The sequence below is a fragment of the Pteropus vampyrus genome, unplaced genomic scaffold (genome assembly GCF_000151845.1).
Source record: "Pteropus vampyrus isolate Shadow unplaced genomic scaffold, Pvam_2.0 Scaffold156, whole genome shotgun sequence".
Classification (NCBI taxonomy): domain Eukaryota; kingdom Metazoa; phylum Chordata; class Mammalia; order Chiroptera; family Pteropodidae; genus Pteropus; species Pteropus vampyrus.
The window spans coordinates 1,608,121-1,627,351 of NW_011888937.1; the positions used below are offsets into that span (position 1 = coordinate 1,608,121).

The following is a 19,231-nucleotide window of genomic DNA, read 5'->3' on the forward strand; positions in this document are numbered from 1 at the left end:
GTTTCCAATTTGGCCAAATTTATGATCAATAGTTATTAAATCCTTTCAAATATCTCATCAGGTTTCAACTGGGACAAAATGTAAATATTTCTGGCATTATTAAACAATTTCATGGATCCAAGAGGGCGCAAAAAGGTTACTACCTTCTAGAGTCTTTCTCTCTGATAGCCAAAAGAAAGAATTGACAGCCTTCATGTCCCAGTTCCCCAATGAGACATAATGTCTATTTTCACAAGACGATTAGCTAAACTAGATGCAATCAATTAAAGTTGACATTTTTTTAAACATAAAGTCTGTTTAAACATTCCAATGCTCATAACCTTATCTACCCTTACCTTTCCATATTATTTTAATCTAAGCATAGCTTGAGCAAGGGCTTTAGCAATGGGTTTTGAATTCCCATATTAAAGGGTCTTGGAAATTGCTTTTTTCTATTTCCTGACCTTTGTACCCACTCTTGCATAAAAGGCTTTGAGTTCCCAGCAAGAGGTCAAGCCAAGGGATCCTGGCCCTGTTATCAATCTTTAACTCGATTCAACCAGCCTATTGCCCTAAGCGATAGCCGGTCAGGTTTTTCCTTGTCTCTTCTTTCAGGTCTTTTACATTTCTCCACACTGCCGTAGAGGGGGCTTTTTGGAGTCCTTTAATCTTATGGGGGCCACTAGGGGGTCAACTTGGCCCATTTAGCCTTAGTCAGTGCTGTACTAAACCTTTGTTTTAACCCCGTCAATGTCCATTTTATTTAGCCCAATATTTTTCCCTAATAGGTACATTCCTCATAATAGCCATCGTAATTTTAGATTATAGTTTCCTTGAGGACTGGCAGCAGTTTGATAGGACCCTAGCCATAAGCGGAGTTTAGCCCATGTTTCTGTCTGGCCATATTTCAGAGCTTCCAACCTGATAGTTACCAAGCCAAGTTCTTAGGACATAAAAATTTTAAGTTGTCATTAATAAGATTTTGCCGTTGTTTTTCTTTCATTTATCGTAAGTGCAGGACAATTGTGCTTTCAATATTCTGATTTTTTCTTCTTTTTTTACAGTATCTGCAAACGTCTGAAGGCAAATAGGAAGAAGTTTGAGTGGACTTTGATTTTTATTCTACTTTCTGTCCTTCCATCTTATTAAGAGAATCTTAATGACTAGCTATTATAACAATATGAGAGCTCTCAAATTTTTTTTCTTTCTTTTCAATTTAATTTTTCCATTTAAAAGAATTCATCATCTGGCCTCGATGGAAGGATCTATAGTGACTCAAACCAACACTATGTATACAAGATACATCCCCAAAGGAAAGTGAAGTTATTCCCAGGGTTAGCCTAAGTAAGAAGGAGAGCCTTGTCTTTATTTATGTATTTTTAAAAAATCATCAGGGCAACATTAGTTAATAAAATCAAATAGGTTTCAAGTGAACAATTCAATAATATGTCATATATATGTATATTGTGTTGTGTGTTCACCACCCAAAGTTAAATTTCCTTCCATCACCAAATATTTGAGCCTGTTTACTCCTACCTACTTTCCCTCTCTGCCCTCCCCTTTGGTAACCACTAATCCACTATTTGTGTACATGAGTTTCTGTTTGTCATGTTTATTTGTTGCTTTTAGTTTTATACCCCTCATGTGATGAAATCATATTGTTCTCAACTTTTTGACTTATTTTGCTTAGCACGATAATCTCAAGATCCATCTATGTTGTTGCAAATGGCAGTGTTTCATCTTTTCTTATGGCTGATAATATTCCACTGTATATATATACCACAGCTTCTCTATCCAATTAACTATCATAGGACACTTTGGTTGTTTCCATGTCTTGGCCATTGTGAATAACACTGCTATGAACATTGAGGTGCATATATATCTTTGTGGATAAATGTTTTCAAGTTTTTTTTTTTTTTTTTTTTGGGTAAATACACAGAAGAGAGATTGCTGGGTCATATGGTAATTCTATTCTTAGTTTTTTTTTGAGAAACTCCATACTATTTTCTATAGTGGCTGTACTAATTTACATTCTCACTGGTAGGGTATGAAGGTTCCTGTTTCCCCACAACCTCTCCAATACTTGTTGTTACCTGTCCTGTTGATGATAGCCATTCTAACAAGTGTGAGGTGGTATCTCATTGTGGTTTTGGTTTGCATTTCCCTAATTGCTAGTGAAATTGAACATCTTTTCCTATGTCTCTTGGCCCTTTGATATGTCTTCTTGGGAGAAGTGTCTGTTCAGGTACTCTGCCCATTTTTTAACTGGATTGCTTGTTTTTTATTGTTAAGTTGTATGAGTTTGTAAATATATTTTGGATATTAGGCCATTATCAAAGGCATGTTTGCAAATATCTTCTTTCATTTGAATGATACACTCTTTGTCTTGATGATTTCTTTTGCTGTGCAGAAGCTTTTTCATTCGATAGTATCCTATTTTTGCTTTTACTTCTCTTGACATTGAGGTCAAATTCATGAAATCCTCTCTAAATCCAATGTCCATGAGTTTAGTACCTATGTTTTCTTCCCTTTAGTATTTCCTGTAATGCAGGCCTTGTGGTGGAAAATTCCCTCAGCTTCTTTATGTCTGAAAAGGTCTGAATTTTTTTTTCATATCTGAAGGAGAACTTTGCCTGATATATTATTCCTGGCTGGCAATTTTTCTCCTTCAGTAGTTTGAATAATTGGTTCCATTCCCTCCTAGCTTATAAAGTTTGTGCTGAAAAGTCTGATGATAATCTAATGGGTTTTCTTTTATAAGTTATCACCTTCTTTTCCTTGTCTGCCTTGATAATTCTTTGTTATTAATTTTCAACAATTTTAATATAACGTGTCTTGGAGAAGGTTTTTTTTTTTTTTTGGTTGAGTAATGAGATGTTCTATTTGCTTCTTGGATTGAAGATCCAGTTCTTTCCATAGGTTTGGGAAATTCTGGTCAACTATTTGTTTGAATAAGTTCTCTGTTCCCTTCTCTCTCTCTTCTTCTTCTGGTATACCCATTATTCTTTTTTTCAGATAGTTTTTGTAGAGTTCTTTCATTTTTTTTCACTCTCAAGTCTGTCTCGTCTGCTATCTGCATTATTGTCAGATTTCTGTCTTCGATATCACTAATTCTTTTCTCCATCTAGTCAGCTCCATTTCCTAAGCTTGCGATTTCATTCTTCATCTCTTTTAATGAGTTCTTCATCTCCAGAAATTCTATTTGGTTATTTTTTAGAGTTTCAGTCTCCTTAGTAAAGTATTCCTGTTGTTCGTTGATTTTGTTTCTAAGTTCTTTAAACTGTTGATCACAATTTTTTGCATCTCGTTGAGTTTTTTCAGAAATGCAATCTTAGACCTTCTGTCATTTAAATTGCATATTTCTATATCTTTGAGATTATTTTTTGGAGATTTTTCATTTCCCTTCTGAGCTTCCTTGTCACCTTAGTTTTTCTTGCTGTTTGATGGACTATTTCTCTGCCCAGGCATTAATGGGTATGTACTCAACTTTTCTTTTCTTTTAAGAAAATTTATTATATAGTGATCTCTCTTTAGCAGGTTGATAAGAAGAGGTTTTTATTTTGATTTCCAGTAGGTGGTGCCCAAACCTCCTCCACTGCCCAAGCCTCCCGGATCTTTGCTTTTAGGTTAAAAATACTTTTTTTTTTTTGGTAAGATGTGTGGTTCCTCTGTGACCAGGTCACCTCAGTCTCAAGGCTCCATCTCCGTGGGAGAGTGTTAAGGGTGATGGGAGTCCAAGCCTCTGAAAAGGCTCTGAAGTCTTGGTACTGTCCCAGCAGTCAGATGTAATACTCTGCTCCTTCCTTATGAATCAACCTGAATGTGTTGGAGGTGGGATGGATTGGTAGAGACCAGTGCTATATGTGGCTATTTTCCTTCCAGTAATGCTGGCCCTCAAGCGTCAGCTGCCTTCCTTCTATATCTCCACCTCGTTACTGGGACCAGCCGCAGTGTGCATTTCAGTTCTGGTTGCTACAGATTTCCCTGGAGGCACCTTGCTAGCTCTGGGAGGATAGGGGTAGGGAGAGGGCATGCTCTGGGATGGTGGGGGGAGGCGGCCAGGCTCCATAACTCAGGTTTCTGTCTGGCAATAGTGATTGCTAAGACATAGCTGTTGCCCCTTGCCACTCAGTCTCTGCCCAGCTCTTTGCCCTGATCACCGGGCTCTACCATGTGGAATATGCTGACCACTCAGGCAGGACTGTTCGGGGCTTCAAAGAGTTCTAAAACCACTGCATAATTCTCCTTTCCCCTTTGTCCAGCAGGGAGCTCTAGGCTGCATTCCACAGCACCTGTCTTTGATTCCTCTTCTCTTTGATTCTTCTTTCCACCTCCCTGTCTTGTTCAATTGGCCTGCCTTCATATTCTCTGGTGCTCAGATCTCTCATATGTGCTTGTGTGCAGGTTGGGTGTTATTTGCTGGATTTTAGGTGCTCAGTTTATTGAAATTTCAAAGGGAGAGATCAGGGGAGATCTGCCATGCTTCTGATGTCTCTCTGGAGTCCTGTCTTAAAACAGCTGTTCTAAAAGACAGGGAATTACTTGCTTGCCCCCTTTGAACAAAATAAGGTGTAAGATTTCTTAAGTGTGGATCCACAGCCTATTCAGCTGTCCACCAGATGTGTATGCATCATCCAACTGGCAGAGGTAATAGACCATCTCTGGGAGGAACATGATAGACACAGAAGACTTCTTGAGAGCTATCTTGGCTGGATAGAGAGCAAGGTATGTCTTGGCAAGTGCACCCTCTGGATGGTAGAGGCCAGAGAGAAAATATTTGCATTAATCATAAGGCCAAGTTCTCAGGTCATATACTGGGATGAAAGGAGATAAAACAGACAGAGAAAAAACAAAATCCGTGAGTACTCATACCAGGTAAAAAAGAGTCACTGGCCCAAGAAACTAGTTTTACAGTTATTTTCTCCTACCAATCTAAATTTAGGAGAGAGTCATGCTAAGCGAGATAAGCCAGACAGGAAAAGTTGAAAATCACATGATATCACTTATATGTGGGATATAAATCTAAAAGCAACAAATGAACAGGACAAACAGAGATTCACAGACATGGACAATAGACTAGTGGTTACCAGAGGGTAGCGGGGTAGGGGAGGTAGATAGGGTAAAAGGGGTCAAATATGTGATGACAGAAAGAAATCTAACTATGGGAGGTGAACACAATGTAAATATATATATGCCTTACTGTTAAAACGTACAGCTGAAACTTACTAGATTTTGTTAACCAATGCCACCATAAAAAAATAAAAATAAATCAGTAAACAAACAAAAAGGTTCTCACGACTTTCGCTTCCACTGTGTCCTATAGACAGATCTGGGGGTGTGCTTACATGGAAAGAATCCTTACCTTCTGTAAGCCTGTGTCAGACACCCCAGGATCTCCTCAATCTGCAGCAGCCTCATGGGGAAGTGCGGAGTTCCAAGCAGTGAGTTTATCTTGCTCACAATGCCAACCATTGGGGAGGAACAAACTTTCCTCTACCCTCAATGTTCTTCTAGCTGGTCTAACAATCAAATTGACATGAGACAGATTAGCAAGAGAAAATAACCAAATTTAATACATGCATGTGTATGGGAACCCCACATGCATGAGAGTCAGAGACCCAACACGTACCAGAAGTTCCAGTCATTGAATTTTATGAAGACTTTTTTTGGTGAGTCTCTGTTGTGATCTGTTCTGATGTCTTTTTTTATTGAGATATAATTTACATATAACATTATATTATAATAATGATAATATAAAATATATTAGTTTCAGATGTACAACATAATGATTTGATATTTGTATAAACTGTGAAATGATCACCACAGTAAGTCTTGTTAGCATTGTCACCATACATAGTTACAAAAATTTTTTTCTTGTGATGAGAACTTTTAAGATCCACTCTCTTAGTAACTTTGAGTTATATTGATCTTATGACTTTCTTGGTTCCTCTATCTGTAGATTTTTCAGTGTTAAACCATTCTTGCTCAGCTGGCCCTAAACTTCAAGGACTAGGATATGAGCTCACCAAGAGTTATCTTTCTAGCCACCCATTCCTATATTCATTTAGTCAACACATCCATTGAATTCCTGCTGAGCATGGAGCTATGTAAAAAATGATAGAGTTCTTGCCCCCTAGAACCCGAGGTCTTTATAATACAGGCGATCAGCTTCTTGAGGGCAGAACTTATCTTTGTTTTCTTAGGACTTAGCGCCATGCCTGGCACATAGTAAATGCTCAGTAAGCTTCTGTTTTGTAAACGATTGAAGGAGTTTGTAACTCTGCCTGGAGAGGGAACAGAAGGCCTCCCTCTGTTCTAGTTTCCTCATGATTCCATTATTTTGCCACTTCTCTCTTTCCCTTCACTTCTCCTTTGCTACCTGAGAGCTAATTGTTCCCTTGGGCTCTCTTGATTTGGAATTAGGGAAAGCATGCCTACTTCATATTTGTGGATTCGATCTTGCCATCTCAGAGCAGACAACATCCTTAAGCCTCCAGGATGGAGTCAGGTTATGACTCCTCTTCTCTATTACCCATAGTTCATGCCTGTTCAATCCTGCCAGGTCAGATGCAGGGCTCACCTGTGATTCTCCTCACTGCCTCCCCATCCACACAGGTGGGTTCTCATTAAAGATTTAGAGTTTCCTAGAGAAATGATCTTCTGAAATCCCATTTCCATGGTCTTACCCCACCAGGCATCTATGCACAGGTTCCAGGCATGGACACTATCTGTCTGCTCCCCTTGAGGGGCTGTTTGGGAGGACTCTGTCTAACCACAAGATTTCCTGCCCACTTTGATGTCAGAGTAGGCTGGGGTGGGAATTTGAGACAGCTTCAATCTCCTTGGCATTGGAACGTGTCCTTTGGGACCTAGTTGCATCTAGGTTTGGGGTCTGAATCATGGGATCTGAAAGCTAATATGATTGCAGGCAGCCAGTCTGGGGCTTTGCTCTGCTTTCCATGTGCAAAGCCTGAACCTCAGGCTTTCAGTATCCCAACAGGCAGTTGGTTGGATGTAAAGTCCTTTGCAAACCCAAAAGTGCTCTTTAGATAATGCATAAGTGTTATTATCTGAATTGGCAAAGAATCATTTGTTATTGTTTACTCTTGCCAATAGATGACACTAACATATTTCATATTTGCTTTTTCAGCTGTCACATTTCTGTACTTTCCAGCAGTAGGTGTCAGTACCATTTCTTGCCCTTTACCCCAAGTATCATAACAACTCTCTGTCTCTGTTGAAAAGCTATTTTTTTCCTCCACAAAGTGAAAACTTCAACAATAGTTTGGGCCCAGTGGACATACCTCTGGGTCTTATGAAAAAGTACACTCTTCTATGAGTCATAATTTTGGCCTAGAAAAAAGATGTGAACTCTCTGAAAGGGAACTGGTTTCTAACATACGGGCAGATTTGTTCGTGAACACAAACATCCTTAATAGGGACCTCTTTGAGGCAGGTCAGCTCTGTAAGCACGCGCTGTCTCCTCTGCTGGGAACCCTTCCATGTGCTGTCCCTCTGGTAGGTGGGTGATTCAGCTTACACATTGTTTCTTGTATAAAGACTTCCCAAGCCCAGAGGTGACCCTCCGTTGTTCTCTCAGCATCCCCATGGAAGCCTCTCCTGGAGTGCTGATGACTGCCTCTCCCAGAAGTGCAGGCTCCTTCAAGGCTGGGCCGTGCTCTCCTGGTCCTTGTACCCCAGCTCCTACTTCAGTCTGGCACGTGGGAGGGGTGGTGTTGGATAATGAGTGAGCCTTTGTTGAGTATGTCAGCCATCAGGACATGTGGAAGTTGGATTTCAGTGGGCAGAGCTGGAGAACACCAGTGGGAGGCCAGTGAACTTGGTAGATACCTTGGCTAAAATGAGATACAACGTGAGTGTGTGCTAATTATCTTAAAAAGTTGAATACAATGTTTCTAACAGCTGTGTTAAGACTGGCATCTTAAATTTACGTAAAGTCCAATCTCTTTGCTTTTATCTCATTCTTTTGCCTTTTTACATTTTCTCAGCATCATTATATAATATTGTCATGTTCTTATGCATAGCTGGGTGAAGTGCTGCAGTTATTGTAAATGCCCTAGGCCTGTGACATCTATTCCTTGAATTAACTTTGTCCCTGCTTCCACCTGGGGCATCACCGCAGACGTAGTGGGCACTGTCTTCATGAATTGGAAGTCTGGACTGGGCCATTAGCTCTCCCAGGAGGGTCTTCCACAATATTTCTTCACCTTGGCCATCTCTTCAATGTTCTACTTTTTGACTGGAAATGGAAAATTGAATCAACTGTGTCCCTTACGGCTGGCCACGATGTTCATGAGCTTCCAGATGCAGACTTAAACTCTGTTTCCAGCTGGGAACAGGCCTGCTCAGGACTGAATTCTCTTTCCTTTTATTGCTAATCCTTATTTGGGACACGCTTCTTAGCTTTCAGCATGGGCTCAGCACTGTTTCTTGTTTTAGAAACTCAGAAACAAAGCAGGTATTGATCCTGCCATCCCTGGCCCTGGGTTGCCCCCCTAAAATCCAAGGTGAACTTAAAAAAAATCAGGTATTTTTGTCCACCTATGTGGCTACCACATGTGCTGCTGGGGTTCTGACCTCAGTTGGATCTGACCCTGCTTTGTGGCCTTTGAGTTCATAAGAGAAGCATTTCAAGAAACGCTGTGGCCGCCTTTCTGTCCCATGTCTCTGCTGCCTACCCTGGTGAACTAGGCTGGGAGTAGAGAGCTCCTTTGAACCCCTGCAGCCAGCTCTTCCGTGGTGGGTCAGCCCCAGAACAGTCCTGCTCTAGGAATGACTCCCAGAGTGACTCTCCATCCCTCTTCTAAGTCTACCTCCCTAGCAGGGGTGGGCTAGGCAGAGTCTACCCTGCTAGAAGGGGAAGAGGAGAGGGAGAAAGGAAGGGGAAGAAGACAGGTGGGACTGGAGACAGCTGGAGACACCTGAGACCCAACCAGGAGCCAGTTAAAATCTCAGCAGGACTAGGTGTTCTGTGGCCCAGGGATGGAGGGTGGCCACCCTGGACTCTGCAGGTGGGTGTTAGTGCCATTGTAGAATGTCATTCACGGGCATCATGCCATCTCTTCTCTGTGGTGTTGTCCCCTATCTCTCTTGACACATTTGTACTGTCTTTCCTCCCACACTCTTTTATGAGGCCCTTCCCTTTCTATTCACAGTTGTTCAGACCTTAAAGGGGAGTGGTGCCAACTCAATAAGGACTGCAGAATTATAAAAAGGGGAATCCTATCATGAGAGATTCCATCCCTGCCTCGCTGACTCCACCCCAGCGGAGGATGGGGCCTCATACTGAGCCTCCACTCTTGGCAGGCATGTTGCTTGTCACTGAGCAGAATATAAGCAAGTGGGGTGTTGCTGACTGACTGCTCAGGGAGAGGACACTGTGCTGTTTGGGGCTTCAGTGGGCTCATCACTTTGCCTGTGACCTGGCAGCTGTGTTTGCATTTGCAATCGTCATGGACTGATCGCTGTATGAAGAGACTGCTGATGTTGTTGACCCCACTCAGGCCCAGAAGTGATTCTGAGATGCTGTAGGGTGAAAACCCCTATTGCATGGCCCTGCAAATCTAATGCTGGGCAGAGAGAAAGCGTTGAGAAGATTTGTGACTGAGCGCCATCTCAGGGTCCTGACACCTGCCTGTGCCCACCCCCCAACTCTCCCTACTCCCCTTGTTGTTCCCATCTCCCTTCCTGGATTTGGAACTTCTAAGATTTTTGCCAGCCCCTCCTTGGGTTCCTGTTCTGGCCCTCCCCTTCCTACCGTTTACTTTCTCCACCTCTGCCAACCCTCCCCTCTTCCTTTTTCTCTGCTCTACTATGGGGTGTGGCAGGTCAGAATATAGGTGCCATTGCCTAGAAAATAGAAAAGAGAAACAGAGTGGACAATGAGAGAAGAAGAAATGAGCCGCAGAAGGGAGGATCAGTAAAGGGATTCTGACAGCACAGTACTGAAGTTGTCTTCTTGCTTTTCTGGTCTGTCACCTAGGAGGTGAAGTAGAAATCACCGTTTAATACCTTCAGCAGATATAAGGGACTGTATTAGTTTGCTAGGGCTGCCATAACAAAATACCTAGACTGGGTGGCTTAAACAACAGATTTTTTTTTTTTTTCTTCACACTTCTAGAAGAAGAATCTGCAGGTGTCTTTGGAAGTTTGAGGTCAAGGTGTCTTCAGAGTTGGTTTCTTCTTAGGCCACTCTCCTTGGTTTGTAGATGGCCAACTTATTCCAGTGTTTTCACATGATCTTCCCATTGTATATGTCTGTGTCCCAATTTCTTTTTGTAAGGACACCAATCATACTCAGTTACCTCATTTTAATTTAATCACCTCTTTAAAGTTTAAGTTTTATTTATTTGTATTTCCAAATAAAGTCATGGTCTGAGGTAGTGGGTGTTAGGACTTCAACATATGAATTTTGAGGGGACACAATTCAGCCCATAGCAATATGTAGGGTAAAATTTCAGAATTTGGGCAAGAAGGTAGATCTTGGCATCATTTCAAAGGTGTCTCGTAGGTATCTAATTCAAGGTGCAAACCCGTGTGTATAAGGAGCGTGTGTGTGTGTGTGTGTGTGTGTGTGTGTGTGTGTGTGTGTGTGTGAGAGAGAGAGAGAGAGAGAGAGAGAGAGAGAGAAAGAGAAAGAGAAGAAGGATATTGAGTAGTACTAAGTTTATAGTAGGCACTTGTATTGCGACTAATTCTCTTACAGCAAGTGGTTTTTGAGGATGTCGCTAAAGGATGTAGTCATAGAACTTTAGGTGCCAGAAGTTAGGGAAGAAAATGGCAAACTTAGCTGGATGCTTATTTAAGATATCAGAGGGCTTAGGGTGGAGCCAGAGGGAAGGAGATGTGAGAATTGCTATAGGTTAATTTAAAATGTCCAAATTAAAGAGTATCATCTAGCTAGCTGGTTTTTCCCATTTTGTGTTATTATTAATTTAAAATGATATCCATAACTTTTTTTGCAGGGTGTACTGCATATCAAATTGACCCAGCAATCCAGCTTCTTTGGACTTATTCCATTTATCCCATAAAATGATTGGGCAAGTGACAAAGCTCATGGATCATAAACTTAAATATCCATAAGGGCTGGGTAGGTAATTTGAATGAATGAAACTGGCCTGTGTTGGGAGTGGGGAGTGGCTGGAACTATGGCATTTGGGGGACGAAATGCCAAGAGGGCAGTGGCTACTTGGTTCTAGTCGATTGTTGGCTATGTGGAAGTGTGTGCCTAATGTGGCTAGACCTTTTTATGTTTTTTTATTAATAATTTGGAAGTGAATTATATAATTTACTCTTATAACTGACATACAGCACTGTATAAGTTTAAGGGGTACAGCATAATGATTTAACTTTCATATATTGTGAAATTATTACCATAATAAGTTTAGTTAATATCCATCATCTCATATAGATATAAAAAAGAGAAAAAGAAAAAATATCTTTTTTCTCTTATGATGAGAACTCTTAGGATTTAAGAACTCTCTTAACAACTTTCCTATATGTCCTACAGCAGTGTTAGCTATAGTCATTATATTACCGATTACACCCCTAGTATTTATATATCTTATAACTGAAAGTTTGTACTTTTTGATCACCTTTAGGCAATTCCCAGACCTTCCTATTTTTTTTGAGAGAAGTCAGCAGTCTGGAGTTTTTTGGGAAATGTTCTGGTTTTTAAGTGTTGGTAACTAGCTAAAAAGTTAACACATTATGTAGTGCAAATAAGACTTAGCTATGAGTCAGATAGGTTGTTAGGGCCACCCATTTCCCTCTGATGTTTAGACTAAACCAGTTGTTTGTGAAGTGTATCGCTGGACCAGCAGCATCGGCATCACCTGGGAACTTGTTAGTAATGCAAAATTTTGGGCCTCATCCAAAACTTCCTGAATGGGAAACTCCGGAGGTGGATTCAGCAATCTTTGGTCTAACCAGCCCTCTAGGTGATCCCAGTGTATATAGACTGTGCTGGCTGAATGGTGGCAGGCTGGGCTGACTAGGAGAGCATTTGTGTAGGGGTGAGGTGGAGATGAGGCTGGAGAGGGCTCAAGGGCGAGGCTGGCAAATTTCTGTTGTTTTGTGGGCAGATGAGTAACACAGAGCTGTTTTCAGGGGGAAGCGAGAGCACTAAGAGCCATGTTGCAGGATGTGCCCTGGTGGCTGAGTGTGAGCTGGATGGGAACTGAGACATCGGCCACTATTGCAGGGGTGTTGGAATTAGCCTCTTGGCCAAGAACTTCAGTGGTATTAGCCCAGGACTCTGGGCCATCGGGAGGGAGACCCCTGGAGTCTGGGAGCTGAGACAGCTGGGGAGGGAGATGTTTGACATCTAGAGTTGCTCTCTGTGTAGGCTTGATCATGATCATCCTATAGTTTGTTGTACAAGGGAAAAACCTCACATGGCTGCTTATCTTGGATATTGGAGAAAATTCAAAATAAGAGAAAGGCTGGAAACAGGTTGGACTCTAGAAGTGACATAGTATAGCTTACCACTTATGCGTAATCAGCCCCAGTAACAGGTCTGACATGGTTAAGTGTGTGCAATTAGTTTTATTATGCTTTCCATTTGGTTTTTCATGTGATTCTTTGTTTATTGTTCCTGAAGCTTGTTTGTCTTGTCAGAACTGTAAACAATTTAAAGGAAGATTATCTTTCAGGGCAGTGGAAGTTAAAAGAAAGTTTTCTAGGGAGGGGCTGAGACAGTCCAGAAATGCTTGGCAGAGGTTGTAACTTTCAAGGCCTTGGTGTTGGAGACACCAGATAAATTGGTATTTATTCTTGGTACCCCAGCACTGTGTGGGATTTGGGGGAAGAGGTGTATTTGTCAGCTCAGGCTCTCATCACAGGGTACCACAGACTGGGTGGCTTAATCAACAGAAATGAGATTCTCACAGTTCTGGAGGCTCATAGTACAAAATTGGGGTGCTGGCAGGATTCGTTTCTGATGAGGCCACTCTCCTCAGTTTGCAGATGACTACCTTCTGGCTGTGTCCTCACATGGCCTTTTCTCTGTGCATGCATGCACGGAGCAAGATAGTTCTGGAGTCTTCTTCTTATAAGGATTCCAGTCCTGTGGGATCAGGGCCCCACCCTTATGACCTTATTTAACCTTAATTACCTCCTTAAAAGTCCTGTCTTCAAATACAGTCACATTGGGGGTTAAAGGCTTCAACGTGTGATTTTGGGTAGTGAGGGGCATAGTTCAGTTTGTAACAAGAGACGGATGTGCTTAGTCAGCCACTTGACATCAGGGCCTGGTGGGACAGAGAGAGAAGGGTCAGGAGACCTGACCAAGGAGAGAAGAAGAAGAGAAGGCTTGGAGGGTGTTTAGGAGGTAGCGAGAAGAGAGAAGAGAGGGAAGGCCCCATCTGCCTGGTGCATTCTTCCAAGTTCTCTCCATGTGTCCTCCTGGAATTCAGGAAGCATTATCATTTAAAAAATGGCACTTCAGGTTGAACTGTCACTGAAGATCAATATCTCTGGTCTCATGCTTGAGTCCTTTTGCTAAGAGGACTGCAGGTCTAAGTTTTGAGAAACACTCAACAACGACCATACATAATGTCCAAAAAGTGTATTGACACTTCAACTCCCAAGGCTGGCAGCATCTATTCACTTGAAAAAAGAGGAGCAGGATTTTCATCACCATCTTGCTTTGAGAGGCCAGCCCAGACTATTCTAAGGGAATAGTCCCCTTTCAGATAAAGAAGATGGAGGAATTTTAAAGAGTTGCTGGGAATGGAGAAAATAAAAGAGCTTAAGGAAGATGTCCCCACTGCCTGGATAGCCAGGTGAGGTGGCAGAAGCAAGAGCCAGGAATCTTCAAGGTGTTTAAAAATTATCTGGACCGATTGGTCTGAGGACGAGGGAGACCTTCCCCTTCTGCCCCGCAACTGTACTGCAAGGGCCTGAATGGCTTTCGAAAGTGAACTAAGAAAAAAGAAGACACAACAACCCAACGCCCCAGAAGGTGAGGCTTTGCCAGAACAGATGCGAGGCCCTTTGTTTGGAGAGCTGGGAGGCTGGTGGGGTGGTGCGGGGCTAATGTGCACCGCATGGTGGGTGGTGCCTTTCAAATGCACAGCAGCCCTTTGATCTGAAGTGGATAAAAGTGCTGGAAAGTGGAGAGGCTCAATGTGGGGCCTTTGTCTTTGACAAAAAAGGCATCTGCTGGATTCTGACCCCCTCCCCATCCCCTTCAGCCCATGGGCTCCCGCAACAATGCCCCAACTGGGACCTGCGTTTCCCCACAGCTGAACAAGTCTCAGGAAAGAAAAAGAAGCCTACTGGAAATGTTGGACAGAGAGCTTAATCGATTCTTTCCAAAGTCCAGAAAGAAAGGGAGAGAGAAGGGCTGTGGGAAGACAAGAAGAGAGTGGAAAGGGAGATGTGGAAAGAGAGGGCAGGGTAGAATTTGAACCCTGAAGTAAACTCTCTGGTAATAAACTTCTTACTCTTCCTAGTTAACACAGCTTTTCAGAAGACAGTGCAGATGGATTGAGCATGTGTCATTGTAAGGAAGGAGAAGTGCATTCATCTAATATGTAATTTTGGGTGAACCAATAATTTTTTTTTTAAAAGACAGTGTAATACAGGGCAAACAGTAATGTGAAAGCAGAAATCCCTCTATTTTGCTGTATTTTTGAAGGGGAAAGTAAGTCCCTTTAAGTTTTTGCACTATTGGAAACTTCATGATAATTAGTGTTGCTGTGAACATAGATGTGCATAGATCTTTATGAATTAGTGTTTTGGTTTCCTTTGGATAAATACCCAGAAGTGCAATTGTTTTGTTGATGGTTTTTGGTTTGATATAATCCTATTTGTTTATTTTTTTTCTTTTGTTTCCCTTGCCCGAGGAGATATAGCAGAAAAGAAATTACTGTTAGCAATATCAGAGAATTTACTGCTTATGTTTTCTTCTAGAAGTTTTATGGTTTTGGGTGTTACATTTAACTCTTGGGTCCATTTTGAGTTTATTCTTGTATATGGTGTAAGAAGGTGGTCCAGTTTCCCCAAACAACATTTATTGAAGACACTATTTTTACCCTCTTGTATATTCTTGCCTCCTTTGTCATATATTAAATGAGTGTATTTCTGGGCTCTCTATTCTGTTGCATTTATCAGTGTATTCCTTTTTATGCCAGTCCATGCTGTTTTGAGTATAGTTTGATATCAGGTAGCTTGATACATCCAACTTTGTTCTTTTTTCTCAAGATCGCTGTGGCTATTTGGGATTTTTATGGTTTCATATAAATTTTTGGATTATTTGTTCTAGTTCTCCGAAAAAGGCCATTGGTATTTTGACAGCGATTGCATTGAACCTATAGATTGCTTTGGGTAGTATAGCCATTTTAATGATGCTGATTCTTCCTACCCATGAACATGGTATATGCTTCCAATTATTTGTATCTTCTTCATTTTCTTTTGTCAATGATGTAATTTTCTGAGAACAGATCTTTTACCTCCTTGGTTAATTTGATTCCTAGGTATTTTATTGTTTTTGATGCAATTATAAATGGGATTGTTTTCTTAATTTCTCTTCTGGAAGTTCACCATTGGTGTATAAAAATACAACCAGCTTCTGAATATTAATTTTGTATCCTGTTACTTTACTAGATTCATTTATCTGTTAAAACAGTTTTTAGTGGAATCTTTAGGGTTCTCGCCATATAGTATCATGTCATCTGCAAACAATGACAGTTTTACTTCTTCCTTTCCAATTTGGATAACTTTTATTTCACTTTCTTGTCTGTTTGCTGTAGCTAGGACTTTTAATACAATGTTGAATGGAAGTGGTGAAAGTGGGCATCCTTTTCTTGTTCCTGATCTTAAGGAAAATGCTTTAAACTTTTTCCCATTAAGTATGATGTAAGCTGTAGATTTGTCAAGCTGTAGGTTTGACTTTATTATGTTGAGTTATATTTCTTCTATTCCTACTTTGCTGAGCATTTTTATCATAAATAGATGCTGGATTTTGTCTAATGCTTTTTCTGTATATATTGATATGATCATGTGATTTTTATCTTTCAGTTTGTTAATGTAATGTATCACATAAATTGATTTGCAAATATTGTACCAACCTGCATCCCAGAAATAAATGTAACTCATTTATGGCATATGATATTTGTAATATGTTGCTGAATATGGTTTGCTAATGTTTCGTTGAGGATTTTTACATCAATGTTCATAAGAGATAGTGGCCTATAGTTTTCTTTTTTTGTAATGTTTTTGCCTGATTTTAGAATCAGAGCAATGGTGGCCTCATAGAAGAATTAGGGAGGCTTCCCTCCTCTTGAATTTTTTGGAATAGTTTGAGAAGAATAGGTATTAATTCCTGTTCGAATATTTAGTAAAATTCACCTATGAAGCCATCTGGTCCAGGACTTTTGTTTTTTGGGAGTTTTTTGATTACTGATTTGATTTTGTTGGTTCTAATCTATCAGTTCAGATGTTTTGTTTCTTCTTGACTCAGTCTTGGGCGATTGTGTGTTGCTAGAAATGCATCCATTTCTTCCATATTGTCCAATTTGTTGGCATATAATTGCTTGCAATATTTTCTTATCCTTTGTATGTCCATGGCTTATTTTGCTTAAAATGATTATCTCGAGGTTCATCCATGTTGTCGCAAATAGCAGTATTTCATCTCTTCTTATGGTTGAGTAATATTTCGTTGTATATATGTACCACAGCTTCTTTAGCCAATCATCTATCGTAGGGCTCTTCAGTTGCTTCCATGTCCTGGCCACTGTGAATAATGCTGCTATGAACATTGGTGTGCAGATATTTTTTCAGATATAAGTTTTCAAGTCTTTGGGGTAAATACTCAGTAGAGGCATTGCTGGATCATATGGTAGATCAATTCTTAGTTTTTTGAGGAAACTCTATACTGTTTTCTATAGTGCTGTACCAATTTGCAGTCCCACCAGCAGTGTATGAGGGTTTCTATTTCTCCACATCCTCTCCAGCATTTGTTATTATTTGTCCTGTTGATTATAGCTATTTTAACAGGTGTGGTTTTGATTTGCATTTCCCTAATAGCTAGTGATGTTGAACATCTTTTCATATATTTGTTGGCCATTTGTATGTCCTCTAGGGAGAAGTGTCTGTTCAGTTCCTCTGCCCATTTTTTGATTAGATTTTTTTTTTTTTGAGTTATATGAGTTCTTTGTATATTTTGGATATTAGGCCCTTGTATCCAGAAACTTTACTGTATTTACTTATTGTTTCTAGTAGTGTTCTTGTGGAGTTTTTAGGGTTTTCTATATAGAGAATCATGTCATCTGCAAATAGTGACAGTTTGACTTCTTTGTTTCCTATTTGGATGCCTTTTATATCTTTCTCTTGCCTGATTGCACTTGCTAGGACCTCCAATATTATATTGAATAAGAACAGTGATAGTGGACAGCTTTGCCTTGTTCCTGATCTTAGAGGGAAGGTTTTTAGTTTTTCACCATTAAGTATAATGTTGGCTGAGGGTTTGTCATAGATGGTCTTTATTATGTTAAGGTACTTTCCTTCTATACCAATTTTGTTAAGTTTTGATCATAAATGGGTGCTGAATCTTGTCAAAGGCTTTTTCTGCATCTATTGATATGATCATATGATTCTTATTTTTTAATTTGTTTATGTGGCGTATTGCATTAATTGATTTGCATATGTTGAACCATCCCTGTGCCCCTGGGATGAAGCTTACTTGATCGTGGTGTATATTCTTTTTAATATGTTGCTGTATTCAGTTCGCTAGTATCTTATTTAGGATTTTTGCATCTGTGTTCATGAGAGATATTGGTCTGTAGTTTTCTTTTTTGTGTGTTATCTTTACCAGGTTTTGGTATCAAGGCGATATTGGCCTCACAAAGTGAGTGAGGAAGTATTGCCTCCTCTTTGATTTTGGAAGAGTTTGAGGAGAATAGGTATTAAATCTTCTTTGAATGTTTGGTAGAATTCACTGGTGAAGCCATTTGGTCCTGGACTTTTCCTTTTTTGTAGGTTTTTGATGATTGTTTCAATTTCCATACTGCTGATTGGCCTATTCAGATTTTCCAGTTCTTCTTGATTCAGTCTAGGAAGGTTATATTCTTCTAAGTACTGGTCTATTACTTCTAGGATATTAAATTTGGCGTTATATACTTTTTCATAGTATTCATGAATGATCCTTTGTATTTCAGCAGTATTTGTTGGAATTTCCCCTCCTTCATCCCTGATTTTGTTTATTTGTATCCTTTTTTTCTTTAGTGAGTCTAGCCAGGGGTTTGTCAATTTTATTAACCTTTTCCAAGAGCCAGCTCTTTGTTGCATTTATTTTTTCTATTTTTTTTTTTCAATTTCATTTATTTTCGCTCTAATTTTGATTATTTCTTTCCTTCTGCTGACTTTAGGCTTCATTCGTTCTTCTTCTTCTAGTTTTTTAAGATGAAGCGTTAGGTTGTTTATTTGGGCTCATTCTTGTTTTTGGAGGTAGGTCTGTAATGATATGAACTTTCTCTTATGACTGCTTTTGCTGTGTTCCAAAAGTTTTGATATGTTGTACTATCGTTATCATTTGTTTTATGTATCTCTTGATCTCTCTTTTTATTTCTCCTCTGAAGTTATTCTTCAGTAGTATGTTGTTTAATCTCCATGTATTTGTGGTTCTTGATTTCTTTTTGCAGTTGATCTCTAGTTTCAAAGCATTATGAACAGAGAATATGGTTGATATGATTTCAAACCTCTTATATTGTTTTTTAGACTCTATTTAGTTTATTTCCACTCTGATCTTTATTATTTCCTTCCTTCTACTCACTTTGGGATTTGTTTGCTGTTCTTTTTCTAGTTCTTTGAAGTGTAAGGTTGCATGTAGATTTGAGATTTTTCTTGTTTCTTGAGGTAGGCCTGTGTTGATATGAATTTCCCACTTAGGACTGCTTTTGCTGTGTCCCATAGATTTTGAGTTGTTGTGTTTTTGTTTTCATTTCTCTCCAGGTGTCTTTTGATTTCTTCCTTGATTTCATTGTTAACTCATTCATTGGGTTAACATGTGTTTTGTATTTTCTAGGTTTTTTTTTTTTTTTATAGTTGATTTCTAGTTTCATACCATTGTGTTTGGAGAAGATGTTTTATATGATTTTGGTCTTCTTAAATTTATTGATACTTGTTTTGTGGCCTAACTAGTGGTCTATGCTGGAAAATGTTCCATGTGCACTTGAGAAGAATATGTATTCTTCTCTGTTGTTTTTGGGTGAAACATTCTGAAAATATC

The 19,231-nt window shown here is 39.9% G+C and overlaps 1 protein-coding gene across 15 annotated transcripts in view; it reads left to right on the forward strand.

The window, feature by feature from the left end:
* Window positions 1-19,231, forward strand: part of TRABD2A (TraB domain containing 2A) — an 86,158-nt gene that overhangs the window by 24,369 nt on the left and 42,558 nt on the right. For 9 of the 15 annotated variants that reach the window (XR_002782663.1, XR_002782665.1, XR_002782669.1 and 6 more), the window contains one exon: window positions 10,965-11,089. The exons of the other annotated variants lie outside the window; for them this stretch is intronic. The gene's annotated coding sequence lies outside the window, so the exon portion shown is untranslated. The remainder of the gene's footprint in view (window positions 1-10,964; window positions 11,090-19,231) is intronic. 15 annotated transcript variants of the gene reach the window in all.